The 15,300-nt window shown below is 43.6% G+C and overlaps 1 protein-coding gene across 1 annotated transcript in view; it reads right to left on the bottom strand.

Moving 5' to 3' along the window:
• GLI2 (GLI family zinc finger 2) overlaps nt 1–15,300 on the bottom strand; it is a 465,629-nt gene that overhangs the window by 140,804 nt on the left and 309,525 nt on the right. The gene's annotated exons all lie outside the window — the stretch shown is intronic.

Here is a 15,300-nt window from a genome sequence, read left to right as displayed (position 1 = left end):
GTGCCGGACCGTGTATATTTGCTGTGGAGTTTTCTTTCCCCTCAGTTAGGGGGAGAAGTGATGAAGATGCTGCCTGGTCTTCCCTGGCTGTAGAGAGAGCTTTATGTTGGGCTGGGTGGGAGGAGTGGGTGGCAGGGTAGTTCATTCCCATGCTACCTCTGCGCGCTGTGCCCGGGGCTTCTCCTTGCTGCTGCAGGCATGCTCTGACTGGTGGCGCATTTGGCTATCCACCATCAACTCAAGTAAAAGAAAGGTGCCTCAGTACCATCAGTGCGAAGAAGAAAAAAAAGAGACTTAGTGCTGACAAAGGCGTAGGCCAGAAGAAAACAAGAAGACCCGCAGGGCCATCAGCGGATCCTCTCCCCCCCGGCAGCCCGAAGAAGAGAGTGAGAGCCAGAGAGAGCATGGATGTGTTTGCGTGTGTGTGTGTGTGAGAGAGAGAACGAGTGTATGGATGTGTTTGCGTATGTGTTTGTGAGAGAGAGAACGAATGTATGGATGTGTTTGCGTATATATGTGTAAGAGAGAGAGAACGAGTGTATGGATGTGTTTGCGTATGTGTGTGTGAGAGAGAGAACGAGTGTATGGATGTGTTTGCGTATGTGTGTAAGAGAGAGAGAACGAGTGTATGGATGTGTTTACGTATGTGTGTGAGAGAGAGAACGAATGTATGGATGTGTCTGCGTATATGTGTGTAAGAGAGAGAGAACGAGTGTATGGATGTGTTTGCGAATGTGTGTAAGAGAGAGAGAACGAGTGTATGGATGTGTTTGCGTATGTGTGGGTGAGAGAGAGAACGAGTGTATGGATGTGTTTGCGTATGTGTGTAAGAGAGAGAGAACGAGTGTATGGATGTGTTTGCGTATGTGTGGGTGAGAGAGAGAACGAGTGTATGGATGTGTTTGCGTATGTGTGTAAGAGAGAGAGAACGAGTGTATGGATGTGTTTGCGTATGTGTGTAAGAGAGAGAGAACGAGTGTATGGATGTGTTTGCGTATGTGTGTGTGAGAGAGAGAACGAGTGTATGGATGTGTTTGCGTATATGTGTGTAAGAGAGAGAGAACGAGTGTATGGATGTGTTTGCATATGTGTGAGAGAGAGAGAACGAGTGTATGGATGTGTTTGCTTATGTGTGTGAGAGAGAAAACGAGTGTATGGATGTGTTTGCGTATGTGTGAGAGAGAGAGAACAAGTGTATGGATGTGAGAGAGAGAACGAGTGTATGGATGTGTTTGCCTATGTGTGTGAGAGAGAGAACAAGTGTATGGATGTGAGAGAGAGAACGAGTGTATGGATGTGTGTGTGAGAGAGAATGAGTGCATGGGTATGTGTTTGCGTATGTGTGTGAAAGAGAGAACGAGTGTATGGATGTGTTTGCGTATGTGTGAGAGAGAGAGAACGAGTGTATGGATGTGTTTGCGTATATGTGTGTAAGAGAGAGAGAACGAGTGTATGGATGTGTTTGCATATGTGTGAGAGAGAGAGAACGAGTGTATGGATGTGTTTGCGTATGTGTGAAAGAGAGAGAACAAGTGTATGGATGTGAGAGAGAGAACGAGTGTATGGATGTGTTTGCGTATGTGTGTGAGAGAGAGAACGAGTGTATGGATGTGAGAGAGAGAACGAGTGTATGGATGTGTGTGTGAGAGAGAATGAGTGCATGGGTATGTGTTTGCGTATGTGTGTGAAAGAGAGAACGAGTGTATGGATGTGTTTGCGTATGTGTGAGAGAGAGAGAACGAGTGTATGGATGTGTTTACGTATGTGTGTGAGAGAGAAAACGAGTGTATGGATGTGTTTGCGTATATGTGTGTGTGAGAGAGAGAACGAGTGTATGGATGTGTTTGGGTATGTGTGTGAGAGAGAGAACGAGTGTATGGATGTGTTTGCGTATAGGTGTGTGAGAGAGAGAACGAGTGTATGGATGTGTTTGTGAATGTGTGTGTGAGAGAGAGAACAAGTGTATGGATGTGTTTGCGTATATGTGTGTGTGAGAGAGAACGAGTGTATGGATGTGTTTGCATGTGTGTGAGAGAGAGAACAAGTGTATGGATGTGTTTGTGAATGTGTGTGTGAGAGAGAGAACGAGTGTATGGATGTGTTTGCGTATATGTGTGTGTGAGAGAGAACGAGTGTATGGATGTGTTTGCATCTGTGTGAGAGAGAGAGAACGAGTGTATGGATGTGTTTGCGTATGTGTGTGTGAGAGAGAATGAGTGCATGGGTGTGTGTGTGAGAGAAAGACAGTGAGTGCATGGGGGTGTGTGGGAGAAAGTGAATGAGTGCTTGGGCGTGTGTGAGAGAGTGTGAGTGCATGCTACACTAGGATGTGTTTCTGGATAACACTCTTCCATAATGGTTCAATGCTGATATGTGTTTGTGATGGGAATACATTTCTTCAAGGTGGAGTTCTGTTTATAAGGAAAGGAGAGGAAGGTAAAGTGTACAAAGGGATTTGTGATGGTATTTTTTTTCACAAACATGAATCATTACTTAACTCCAGTACAGTGTTCTATTTAACTTCTTTCTATATACTATGGTGCTTTTTAGCATAGATAATGAAAGATTCATGCCTTCTTTTTCTTCTTTGGTATAAAGGATTGGCCCTACGCCCCTCTTTAACCTGTATGAGACCAGGCATCTAGCCTGATCCACTTTAAAGCCTACAGAGAGAGAGAGAGAGAGAGAGAGAGAGAGAGCTCTGTGGGCGGGACCCTGCTGATCAGGATAAGAGAGTGAGCCCCATGGGAAATAGAGGCCCCATGTCTCCAGGAGAAGGCAGCTCCTGAAATATCCCTGTCATAAGGTTAAGCTGTAAGTACGCTGCTGGAGGTAAGCAGTTTATGTTTTGGTATGCTGATAATTGTAAATAAAGCTTGAATTTGTAAGAAGAAAGGCTGGAGTCAGTGTCTTTCTTGCCTCCAGCCTAAGAAAGTTACTCGGCTTCCCACATATGGTGTTAGCGGTGGGATTTCTGCACTACACTCTGCACAGGCAGAAACCCAAGTCTCCACAGAAGAAAAAAAGTAAGAGAAGAAAAGAAAATGTGTTATTATGTGTTGCCTGCTAAAGATGAAGTTTAAAACACTGTGGCTCAGAGAGGAACACAAAAGCCAAACAGCTTAAAATTTTTTCTTTAATGCAGAGAGTTGTATCTTGGGGCATGAGGAAAAATAATAGCTTTGATAACTATTTATTGCAATTAAGAAGAGAAGACCCACTTACCTAGACACGGAATATAAGTGCGTTATTTGCTGGACAAGCAGGGGTGCTTTCTTTTATCTTTATCTCAGAGAATAAAAAATAAATAATAGTTTGTTGCAGTGTGGGTTTGAACAGCATTTGGTCCTCCAGCAGCAAGCCAGTTGCTCTGTTCTAGAACTCAAGGAGTCAGCCTCGTCTATGGAAAGCATGACTGAGCAAAAAATGCAAGCTGTGATTCAAAGCCCCCTGGAAGAACAGAGGCAATTTCAAGAGTGGGCCATAAGGGACCAGACTGCCTGGATAGGTGCCTTGAAAAATAGGGGAAGCAAGCAGTGTGCTTCTACCAGACAGCCTGCCAGAAGTAAGACCAGGAAAGGACTCAATGCAGCTGAAAGCAGAGAAAGCACAACAGCCTCATGTGGTTCATGACTGGTGTTTTGGCCTACAAAGAGACAAACGTTTGGAGTGAAAAGAGAAAGATACTAATAACAGTCCATATGCTGAGATCAGAGAGGAGCCTGTGGACGGTGTAACACGAAAACCTGGCATGGAACCAGTGAACCCCCTGCTCGAACATGTGATGGATGGAAAGCCTGAGTTAGAGGGACAAGCACACCTGACTACAAGAAAAGTGAATGGAAACCAGGTGAATTTACTTGTAGGGACTGATTTGTGTGCAAGAGAACACATGGTGGAGCTTTACAGCCTGGCCTGAAGGAGGCATTACAGACTGCTCTGAAGGAGGCAGTATAGAGTGGCCTGTTGGGAGCAGCACAGACTGGCCTGAGGAAGGTAGCATGGAAGACCCAGAGAGAGGTGCTTTGCAGGGTGGCCTGACAGTCGCTGCACGGAAGCCAGAGAAGCGCTGCAGAGTGGCCAGAGAGGGGCAACTGCAAAAAAGGCCAGACAGAGGACAGAGTGGCCAGAGAGGCACTGCAGAGTGGCCAGAGAGAGGTGCTGCAGTTGGTGATGGTGCAGAGAAGTCAGAAGACGCTGGAAGAAAACTGGTGAAAGAAATGAAGCCTGGTTTAGAGCAAGTGGAAGAGAAAACACAACTGTGGCACCCAGATGAAGTCAAGATAGTCTTAACGGAAGAGGATTGGAAACCAGAGCAGCAAATGGACTCATTTGAAGGACTCTGGGTGGACACTAGGCAAAGGGTACAGTTAGTGGTTGTGGTAATGGTGGTATTTGGGGTAAACCTAATGAGAGTGGAAAGTGCATGACCCTATAGCCTTTACCCACAGTCTAGCTGGTGGGAGGCCAGAGGTCGTATACTTTGGGAGTGGCATCATTTCCCTGGATGGGATCCAGCGTGAGCGAAGATGCTCGCCCTTTAACCTGTATGGGACCAGGCATCTACCTTGGTCCACCTTAAATCCTACAGAGAGAGAGAGAGAGAGTTTGTTCTGTGGGCGGGATCCTGCTGAGCAGGATAAGAGAGTGAGTCCAGCTGGGAAATGGAGGCCCCGTGACTCCAGGAGAAGGCAGCTCCTGAAACATCCCTGTCATGAGGTTAAGCTGCAAATACACTGCTGGAGGTAAGCAGTCTACGTCTTGCTGTGCTAATAAGCTGGGATTTGTAAGAAGAAAGGCTGGGGTCAGTGTGGTTTCTCAGCCTCCCACACATGGATTCTTGTGGCGTTAGACACATAAGAAAATTTGGGACCTTTACAATGCCTTTGAAGTAACTGAAGTGTGGGCAGGCATTTTCCTAGCTTCCTGCCCTTAGTTCAAGCTGACATCCAAGAAGCAGTCATGGAGGCCCTATTTTAAATGCCCTATTTAATTTGCATTAAAGATTTAGTCATCCTATTTATCCTTTTGTGGAAATGTTTGCCTTTGCAGAGAATAGTGAACTTTTACAAGAAAAGCAGAAAAAAACAACCCAGCGAGTGCTTGCTAACTTATTTGGAAAAGGGAATTTTTACTTTTTGCACGTTTTCCTATATAAGGCTATCAATCCAAAATAAACCACAACATTTCGTTGGATACATCAACTGTGAAAAATATGTGAAAGTATCTAAGTAAAGCGTTCTCAGCTGATATCAATTTAGGGACATAAAATATTCACAAGGGCAGATCTACATTTAACTTTAATTCCCACATGACTCACCCATTTGTTGAAATGATTAACTAAGTTTAATGTTTTAAATTGTAAAAAGGATTTCAAATATATCGTGATAAAGTCAAAAATGAACTTCACTGCTTTATACCTAAATGTTAACTAGTTGGGGGGAAGCGGTGGATCACTTAGGGATGTGCATTCATTTAAAACGAATGTGCACCCTGAACCAAATGAGGCGATTTTCAGTTTGTTTCATTAAATCTGAAACAAATGAAAAAATGCCTCTGAAATCCCCCAAATTATTTATATTTTCTGTTTCTGAAAAATAGCACACACCATGGGCCAGATTTTCAAAGGGGTACACGCGTAAGGTACGCGCGTACCTCCCGAAAACCTGGCCGAAGTACCCCCTACGCGCGCCGAGCCTATGTTGAGTAGGCTTGGCGGCACGCGCAAGCCCCGGGATGCGCGTAAGTCCCGGGGCTTTCCTGGGGGGGGGGGGGGGGGCGTGTCAGAGGGCGAGTCGCGGCAGCGCGTCATTCGGGGGCGGGGCCGCGAGCGTGGTTCCGGCCCGGGGGCGTAGCCGAGGCCTCCGAAATGGCTCTGGGGCCCGGCACGCGCAAGTTATGCCTGCTTCGGGTAGGCGTAACTTGTACAACAAAGATAGGGGGGGGGTTTAGATAGGGCCGGGGGGGTGGGTTAGGTAGGGGAAGGGAGGGGAAGGTGTGGGGGGTGGAAAGAAAGTTCCCTCCGAGGCCGCTCCGATTTCGGAGCGGCCTCGGAGGGAATGGAGGCAGGCTGCGCGGCTCGGCGCGCGCAGGCTGCCGATTTTGGGCAGCCTTGCGTGCGCTGACCCCAGATTTTAATGGCTACGCGCGTATCTATTAAAATCCCGCGTACTCTTGTTTGTACCTGGTGCGCGAACAAAAGTATGCGCGGGTGCAGATTTATAAAATCTACCCCTATTTGCATACGGTGTATACTGCAGGCCTGATTTTCAAGAGCATTTATGTGCATAAATGGGCTTTTTGAAAATTGGTCCAAAGGTTGTGTACAGAAGTCATTTTGTGCGAACTTTTGCACACAACTGAAAGAGGCAGACGGATCTGGAATGGGGAAACCCAATTACATGCTTACTTTCAGTTTTTGAAATTTGAATGTAGGTAAATACATGCATCCATTTTATACCTGCTCCTAAGCAGGCAAAAATGTATGTGAATACGCCACACGGGCATCCCCGTACCCTGCTAATTTTCAAAGTGGATTTACGCGTATAAGTCCACTTTGAAAATGTGGTCGGAAGTCTGCATGTACTTTCTACATGTGGATTCCAGCCCTGTATGGGCTGTTACAAAAGTATCCTTTATTTGCAAATAGTGCATGCTATTTTCCAAAATGAAACATCCACCGCCCCCCCAAACCCTCCCATACAAAATAAAATGTGGCCAAAAAAAAAAACAGGCCAAAATGAATTTAATGAACAAAACAGAACATATTTTGCCTACATATCCTTAGTAACAATATAGAGATATAAACACCGTATAGACATAGAAACGCACACAAGCTCTCACACAAATATGTATTTCATTCCTTCCATGTCAAATCGGAGTGCTGGACATCAACAGTAACAATCTTGATTCTTAATATCATAAGATTTGCCGTATTGGGTCAGAACAAAGGTCCATCAAGCTCAATATCCTGTTTCCAACAGTGCCCAATTCAGGTCCCAAGTACTTGGCAGGATCCCAAGGGGGTAGACAGATTCCAAGCTGCGTATCCCAGGGATAAGAAGTGGCTTTCTGCAACTCTACCTTAATAATGGTTAATGGACTTTTCCACCAGGAGCTTGTCCAAACCTTTTTTAAAAGCAGCTTCAGTCTTCACCATATCATCTGGCAATGAACTCCAGAGCTTAATAATGTGTGGAGTAAAAAATCGTTTCTCTTATTGGAGGTAGTTTTCAAAGGCATTGCGTGAGTAAATGTAACATATTATCATAGCGCTTTCCAAAAGCCATTCACCCACGTACAGTGTACTTACACGGGTAAGTCTATGCACTGTTCAATAGCATATATCATAGCAATTTTCAAAAGCACTCTTACATGCATTTACACATGTAAAACCCATTTTTAAGCATGTAAATGCTTTTGAAAATTAGGCCCATTAGTTTTAAATGTATCACCTAGTAACTTCATCGTGTGTCCCCTGATCTTTGTACTTATTGAAAGAGTAATCAACTGATTAACGTTTATTCGTTCCATTCCACTCATTATTTTAAACACCTCTATCATATCTCCCCTCAGCCGTCTCTTCTCCAAGCGGAAGAGTCCTAACCTCTTTAGCCTTTCTTCATCATTTTGGTCGCCCTTCTCTATACCTTTCCTAATTCTGCTATATCTTTTTTGAGACGTGGTGACCAAACCGCACAAAATAATTAAGATAAGGTCACACCACGAGTGATACAGAGGCATTATGATATCCTCTGTTTTATTCTCCATTCCTTTCCTAATAATCCCTAGCATTCTATTTGCTTTCCTGGCTGCTGCTGCACACTGAGCAGAAGATTTCAATGTATTATCAACGATGACTCCTAGATCCTTTTCCTGAGTGGTGACTCCTAATGTGGAACCTTGCATTGTGTAACCATAACTCGGGTTACTCTTCACTAAGGGCCAGATTTTCAAATTTACGCACAGGCGTAGATTTGTGTGCGCAACAAATCGGTGCGCCCAAATCTACACCCAATTTTATAAAATCCGGGGTTGGTGCGAGCAAGGGGGTGCACACTTATGTACCTTGCACACACCGAGCCCTGAGGGAGCCCCGATGGCTTTCCCCGTTCCCTCCGAGGCCGCTCCAAAATCGGTGCGGCCTCGGAGGTAACTTTCCTTCCGCCCCCCCCCCCCACCTTCCCCTCCCCTATCTAACCCGCCCCCCCCCCCAAGCCCTACCTAAATCCCACCCCACCTTTATTTCTTTATTTACGCCTGCCTCTGGGCAGGCGTAGGTTGCGTGCACCGGCCGAGGGCTGGCGCATGAGCCCCCAGCACGACTGCTGTGCCGGAGGCCTCGGTCCTGCCCCGCCCACTCCCTGTCCATCTTTTCAAGCCCCGGGACATACGCCCGCCCCGGGGCTTGCGCGCGTCGCCAAGCCTATGCAAAATAGGTTTAGTGCGCGCAGGAGCGGGTTTTTGGGGTTACGTGCGTAATATACGCATGTAACCTTTGAAAATCCGCCTCCTAAGTGCATCACTTTACATGCAATTTGCCATTTGCATGCCCAGTCTCCCAGTTTTGCAAGGTCCTTGTCAATTTCTCACAATCCTCTTGTGATTTGACAACTTTGAATAATTTTGTGTCATTGGCAAATTTGATCACTTCACTTGCTGTTCCCATTTTTATGTCTTTAATAAATATATTAAAAAGCAATGGTCCCAGAACAGATCCCTGGGGCTCTCTACTATTCACCTTTTTCCATTGGTAAAAATTTACCATTCAGCCCTACTCTCTGTTTTTTCTGTCTTTTAACCAGTAGGCAATCAATAATAGGATACTGCCCCCTTATCCCAATACTTTTGAATTTCATAAGAAGTCTCTTAAGAAAGACTTTGTTAAATGCTTTCTGGAAATCCATATACACTGTATCAGCTGGCTCACCTTTATCCACATGTTTATTTACACCCTCAAAAAATGTAGCAAATTTGTGAGGCAAGACTTCCCTTGGCTAAATCCATGTTGGCTTTGTCCCATTAAATTATACCTATTTATATGTTCAGCACTTTTGTTCTTTATGATAGCATCTACCATTTTGCCTGGCACAAATATCAGACTCACTGGTCTGTAGTTTCCTAGCTCACACCTTTTTAAAAATTGGCATTATTATTTGCAACCTCCAGTCTTTAGGTACCATAGACGATTTTAATGATAGTTTCCAGCAGGTCTGCAATTCCATTTCTCAGTTCTTTCAGCACTCTGGGATATATACCATTTGGTCCAGGTGATTTGCTACTCTTTAGTTTATCAGTTTGCCTTAGAACATCTTTCAGGTTCACTGAGATTTTTTCAGTTCCTCTGAATCATCACCTTTGAACATCATTTCTAGCACTGGTATCTCTCTCACACCTTGCTCAGTGAAGAAGGAAGTAAAGAATTCATTCAGTCTCTCTTCTTTATTCAGTTTCCATTTCATAGTTCTTAGTTCTTGCTGGGGTGCTGAGTTTTCTGACTACTATAATATATATATGAGAATATACATAAGAACATAAGAAATCCCACACTGGCTAGGACCAAGGTTCATGGAGCCCAGCATGAGTGTGGCCAATCCAAGTCACAAGTACTTAGCAGATTCCCATATAGCAGATCTTTTTTCTGTTACTCGCTCCCAGGGTTAGTAATAGACTGCTTCAGGTACTTGTCCAATGGACTTTTCCTTCTGGAACTCATCCAACCCTTTTTTAAACCCTGATTTGCTAGTGGCCTTGACCACATCCTCTGACAACAGATTCCACAGCTTGATTGTGCACTTCCTACGATTTGTTTTAAATGTGCCGGTTGTTAGTTCCATGGAGGGTCCCCTTGGTTTAGTATTATCTGAAAGGGTAAATAACCATTCTTTATTTACCTTTCCACCCCACTCATGATTTTAGAAACTTCTATCATGTCCCTTCTCAGCCATCTCTTTTCCAAGCTGAAGAGTCCTATGCTCTCATCATAAGAGAGCCATTCCATCTTCTTTATCATTTTTGTCACCCTCCTCTTTACCTTTTCTCAATTCTGCTATGTCTTTTTGGAGATGAGGTGACCAGAACAATCAATGTGCAGTTGCACCATGGCTCAATGGAGAGGCAATATAATATTTTCTGTTTTATTCTCCATTCCTTTTCAGATCATTCCTAACATTCTATTTGGTTTTTTCCACCATTGCCGACTGCTCATTGAGCCAATGTTTTCAACGTATTCTCTACAAGGACGCCAAGGTCCATTTCCTGGGCAGTGATTCCCAATACAGAGCCTAGCATTTTGTGCTTGGAGTTGGAATTATTTATTCCCTATGTGCATCACGTTACACTCGTCCACATTTAATTTCATTTGTCTTTCAGTTGCCCAGTCTCCTAATCTCACATGGTCCCTCTGCCATATCTCACACTCTGCTGAGGTATTAACAACTTTGAATCCTTTTTTGTGACATCTGTAAATTTGATCACCTCATTTGTCACGCCATTTTCCAGATCATAGTATGAATATGTTAAACAGCACAGGTCCCAGTACTGGTCCGCACTGAACAGAATCCTTTAGGAAGAAGCAGAATATAAGATCTTTTAATAAATAAATACCTATGGTATTTCACTAATAACCATTCTCCATTTGGAAAACTTAACATTTAGTCCCACCCTTTGTTTCCTATTTTAGGGCCTCATTTTCTAAAGTATCGCAGGCCTGCGGTGCGGCCTGCGGTGCGATCGCTGCCGGTTTCACACCAAATAGCGTCACCATAGGAGGTGCAGCTATTGGGCACGAACTAGGACGCGAAAAGGGCCTTACCTTTTCGTTGTCCGCGGCGTCTTCGCGGAGTCGGCCCATGTGACGCCCCGACTCCTTCTCTTCCAGGGCCGACTCCGCCCCCATCCTGGTATCGCACGCGATAAGGGACTTTTCGCGTGCGAAACGTCCCTTATCGCGTGCAAGCCACTTGGAAAATGAGGCCCTTAAAAAGTTACCAATCCACAATTGAACACATTGCTTCCTATCCCATGGCTTTGTAATTTCCTAAGGAGTCTTGCATTGGGGACTTTGTCAAATGCCTTCTGAAAATCCAAATACAATAAATCAATTAGATCACCTTTATCTACATGTTTACTTAACACCTTCAAAAATATATATAAAGATTGGTAAGGCTAGGACTTCCCTTTGCTAAAACCCATGTTGACTCTTCCCCTATGAAGCCATGTCTATCTATATAGGCAGCGATCTACCATTTTGTCTGGCAGGAACTTCAGGCTCACTAGTCTATAGTCTCCTGGGTGACTCCTAGAGCCCTTTTGAAAAATTGTTATCATTTTGGTCATTTTCCAGTCTTCAGGTATTGTGGCTGTTTTAAATGATAGGCTACAGATTACAAATAACAAGTTAACAATGTTTTGTTTTAGTTCTTTTAAACTCTGGGGTGGATGCCATCCTGTCCAGATGATTTGTTACTCTTTAGTTTGTCAATCTGATCTATTACATCTTTCACTGTCACAGATATTTATTTCAGTTGTTCAGAATCTCCACCATTACAAAAGTGCTTCAGGTGCGGGTATGTTCTGAATATCCTCCTCATTAAAAACGAAGGCAAAGAATTCACTCAATTTTTCTGCTACTTCCTTGTCCTCCCTGAGCACCCCTTTTGCCTGTCAGTCATATAGCAGCACAACTGACTCCCTTGCAGGCTTTTTGCTATGAATATACTTGAGAACATTATTATTATTATTATTATTATTTTACTCACTGGTAAGTTTCTTATCAAATTCTCTCTTGGCTTGTCTTACTACTGTTTTTCATTTAACCTGCCAGTGCTTATGGGTCTGCTTTCCATTTTTGAACAATGTCCTTTTAGCTTTAACTATCTCCTTTATCTCACCATGAAACCATGCTGGCAGTCATTTGGTCTCCCTTCAACCTTTTTTAATGCATGGAATATGTTTTATCTGGGTTTCCAAAATGGTATTTTAGGATTTTCTAACTAATTTCCTCATTCTAACATAATCTCCCTTTTTAAAGCTATATGCTACTGCAATAAATTTACTTAATGTCCTCCCTCCAGTTATGTTAAATTTGATTGCATTATGATCGCTATTGCTTAGTAGCCCCTTCACAGTAACTCCTTGCACCAGTTCATACATTTCACTGAGGACTAGATCTAAAGTTACTGCTCCTTTTTTCATTCTAGGACCAGCTGCTCCATGAAGCAGTCATTTATGACACCGAGAAACTTAACCTCTCTAGCATGACCTGAAGAGACCCTGATCCAATCAATATAGGGGTAATTGAAATCATCCATTATTATTGTGTTACTAAATGTATTTGCTTTTTAAATTTCATCTAGCATTTCACAGTCTGTTTCTTCATTTTGGTCAGGTGGCCGGTAGTATACACCCACTGCTATACCTTTACCCGTCACACATGGAATTTCTATCTATAAGGATTCCATACTGCATTTTGTTTCCTGCAGGATTTTTATCATGTTTGACTCTGTCATTATTTACATATAGGGCCTCTCCTTTACCAATTCAGTCTTCCCTATCATGTTGATATAATTTATACCCCATCACAATGTCCCATTGGTTATCTTTTTTGTGCCATGTTTCTAAAATGCCTATAATGTCTATATCCTTGTTTAATGTTGTACCTTCCAACTCACTAATCTTACTATTCAGACTTCAGGCATTCACGAACAGACATTTTAAAATATGTTTTTTTATTCATACTTTCATTTCCTTTGTATTCACAACCTGCTTATTAGCAAATGATACAAGCAGTGTAGCATCATTCACAACTGTGTGCTCTTCATCTTCATCCATCTGGGCTACTTTAGCTTTAAACACAAACCTCTTTACTGGGATATGCTAACTTCCCTGTTTTGCAAATATCCTTGGAAGATACCTCTCATCCCCCCCATATACCTACATATGTATATAGGTATTTATGTGTTGGAGGCCTTAATATATGTCCTAGTCACTAGAAATGTATTTCTTGAAGAAATGTTCAGGGATGTCAATTAATCTCTACCTGTGGGTTACTGTGGTGAACCAGAATGGCAAAGGTGTATTAAAGGCTTTTAGGATAAGGGAGAACCACAAGGGAAGACTCTATTGAGTCAATATAAGGTGGTGCTCAGAGAGGAAGAGGGTCTTTTGCATATTTTCTCTTGTATTTGACTTTGTTTCCTTGTGGACTGGAGAACTCACAGCTCCTTGGCTGGCAGCTGATCTACTCAGTCCAGCAAGATCAAGGCATGGGAGACCAGTAAATGATTACTGGGCTCCTGGGCAGTGTCTGATGGCAACTCAGGAGGAATATGGACAAAAACAGCCTTGTGGACTTTTTTGGAAAGGAGAATTGTTTCAGATGGGACTATGCCCATGAAGAATTCTGCAAGGAGATGTACTGAGATTTCAGCTGTTTTTTGGAGGAAGAATGCTTTCTTGTTGGTGTTGATGTTGCTACTGATTAATGCTGTAAGTGCTTGTGAACCCTGAATGCTAATATTGTTCACCTCTGACTGCTGGAAACCCCCAGAAATAAAGGTTTTGTTTTGTTGAAGATACTTTTTGTGTGAGACTCTCCTTTATCCCATAGTGTGAGTGCAAGGGAGGCATCTTTCCTTGACAGAAGAGTGGGGTACAATCAGAGGGGTCATAGAGGGGAAAGTGTTTTGTTTTTTTCAGTTCCCTATCCAGCTTGATAAACACTACCCATGACTCTGTGCCAGATCCGCCACATCATCTACTTAACCACTTGTATGTTTTTGTGAAACTAGGAGAGGCTGGTGCTTAGCTCATAAAAGGCATCAAGCACTCATTTTATGTGCCTTGAAAGGGTGTGTGTGTGTGTGTGTGTGTATATATATATATATATATATATATATATATATATATACTGTATATATTTATACACACAAACAGACCTGTATATCGATGAAACAGTCATGTACATCCCACACCAGTGGAGGAACCCTGCTGCTTTCTGCTTGACAGCAATGACAAAATAACTGGTGCGCTCATTATGTTATATGCAAACAATGATAAAGAAGAACGTATGGAGCTGTCACTTTCAGCAATCAGGAAACAAACCTTTGACATGAAGCAGTCGACAGATAATAAGACACCATGGCTGACAACAAATGAGACTACACTTAATTTGCTCTGCGATGTTCATATAATTAGATAAATTTGGTACAGGCAAGCAATAAGACGGCTAGAATATAGTATTGATGAATTAGGGGTCCTCTGTCAAGCTCATATCACATTAATCATTAAGCCAAAGCTCAGAGACTCAATTTTTCTTCCAAGCTTTACCTACTACTGACTCTTTTGATAGATAACACTGCGTGGAGACTTTTACCACAGTCCTCAAATGCTTCAGCATCCCCAAGAGATATCGTTGGACATCCATGAGAGATGCATTAACATCAGCCAGGCTTTTCATGAAGTTAAACTTCTTTTACCAATTCACAGAGCGATGCTTCCCCACACCCCCCCCTCCCCTGCCCAATTCGTTTTTACAACCCAAATATCATTAAGGAAGAAGCTACCTAATTAGCCTCCAGATTCTGACAATTATTCCTTTAGGGAGTTCAGCTTCGTCAAAGGATGCCCGACCATGTGGCTTTGGAGCACGGGAACGCGTGACTCGCCCGCTTCTGGGCGAGACCTGTCCCACAGGCATCCTCCGTTGGTCTCTGAGAACCTACTCAAATTAACGCCCGTTCTTTAGATCACAGCAGAATCTGCACAACAAGATGTGGCTAGAGCTGCCCGCCGCCGAGCACCTTGCTCACTGAAAACCCCGGCGGGCCGCACGACACGGCGCCTTTTCTGCCCACACATAGGACTGGGTGCAAAGCACGTGCCGGAAAATACGCAACGGCAATATGTAAAAGCAATCACTGTTTATCCTTTCCCCTCCCCTCCCCCTCCCCTTTCTCCCCCCCTCACAGGCAAGCACAGGCACATCCAGGGGGCGGGAGGGATCATTAAAACACATTTTTAGACAGGTTTCTGCCTGTGGAAAAACGTGATTATTGTCCCCAAACTGTTTCCTGTCCAGTGGTGATGCCACATAAGCTAAGGGCTTTGCTGTTTTAACCTTCCATTGCATTATTACAAACAATTGTCAGAAGAGGACCAAACTTGATTTCCCATTGCTGTCTCCTAACCAAACCAGCTACAGAGGAATCCTTTTACAACAAACCAGCAAGGAGCCACCACATTTGCTTGGTACAGCTGCATTGGGCCTGGAGGAAACAGGGTTCTTTGTTGGCTGAGATA

The sequence above is a fragment of the Rhinatrema bivittatum genome, chromosome 6 (assembly GCF_901001135.1).
Source record: "Rhinatrema bivittatum chromosome 6, aRhiBiv1.1, whole genome shotgun sequence".
Taxonomy (NCBI): domain Eukaryota; kingdom Metazoa; phylum Chordata; class Amphibia; order Gymnophiona; family Rhinatrematidae; genus Rhinatrema; species Rhinatrema bivittatum.
The sequence above is the reverse complement of the archived record's forward strand: the minus strand, read 5'-3'. Positions and strand labels throughout refer to the sequence as shown.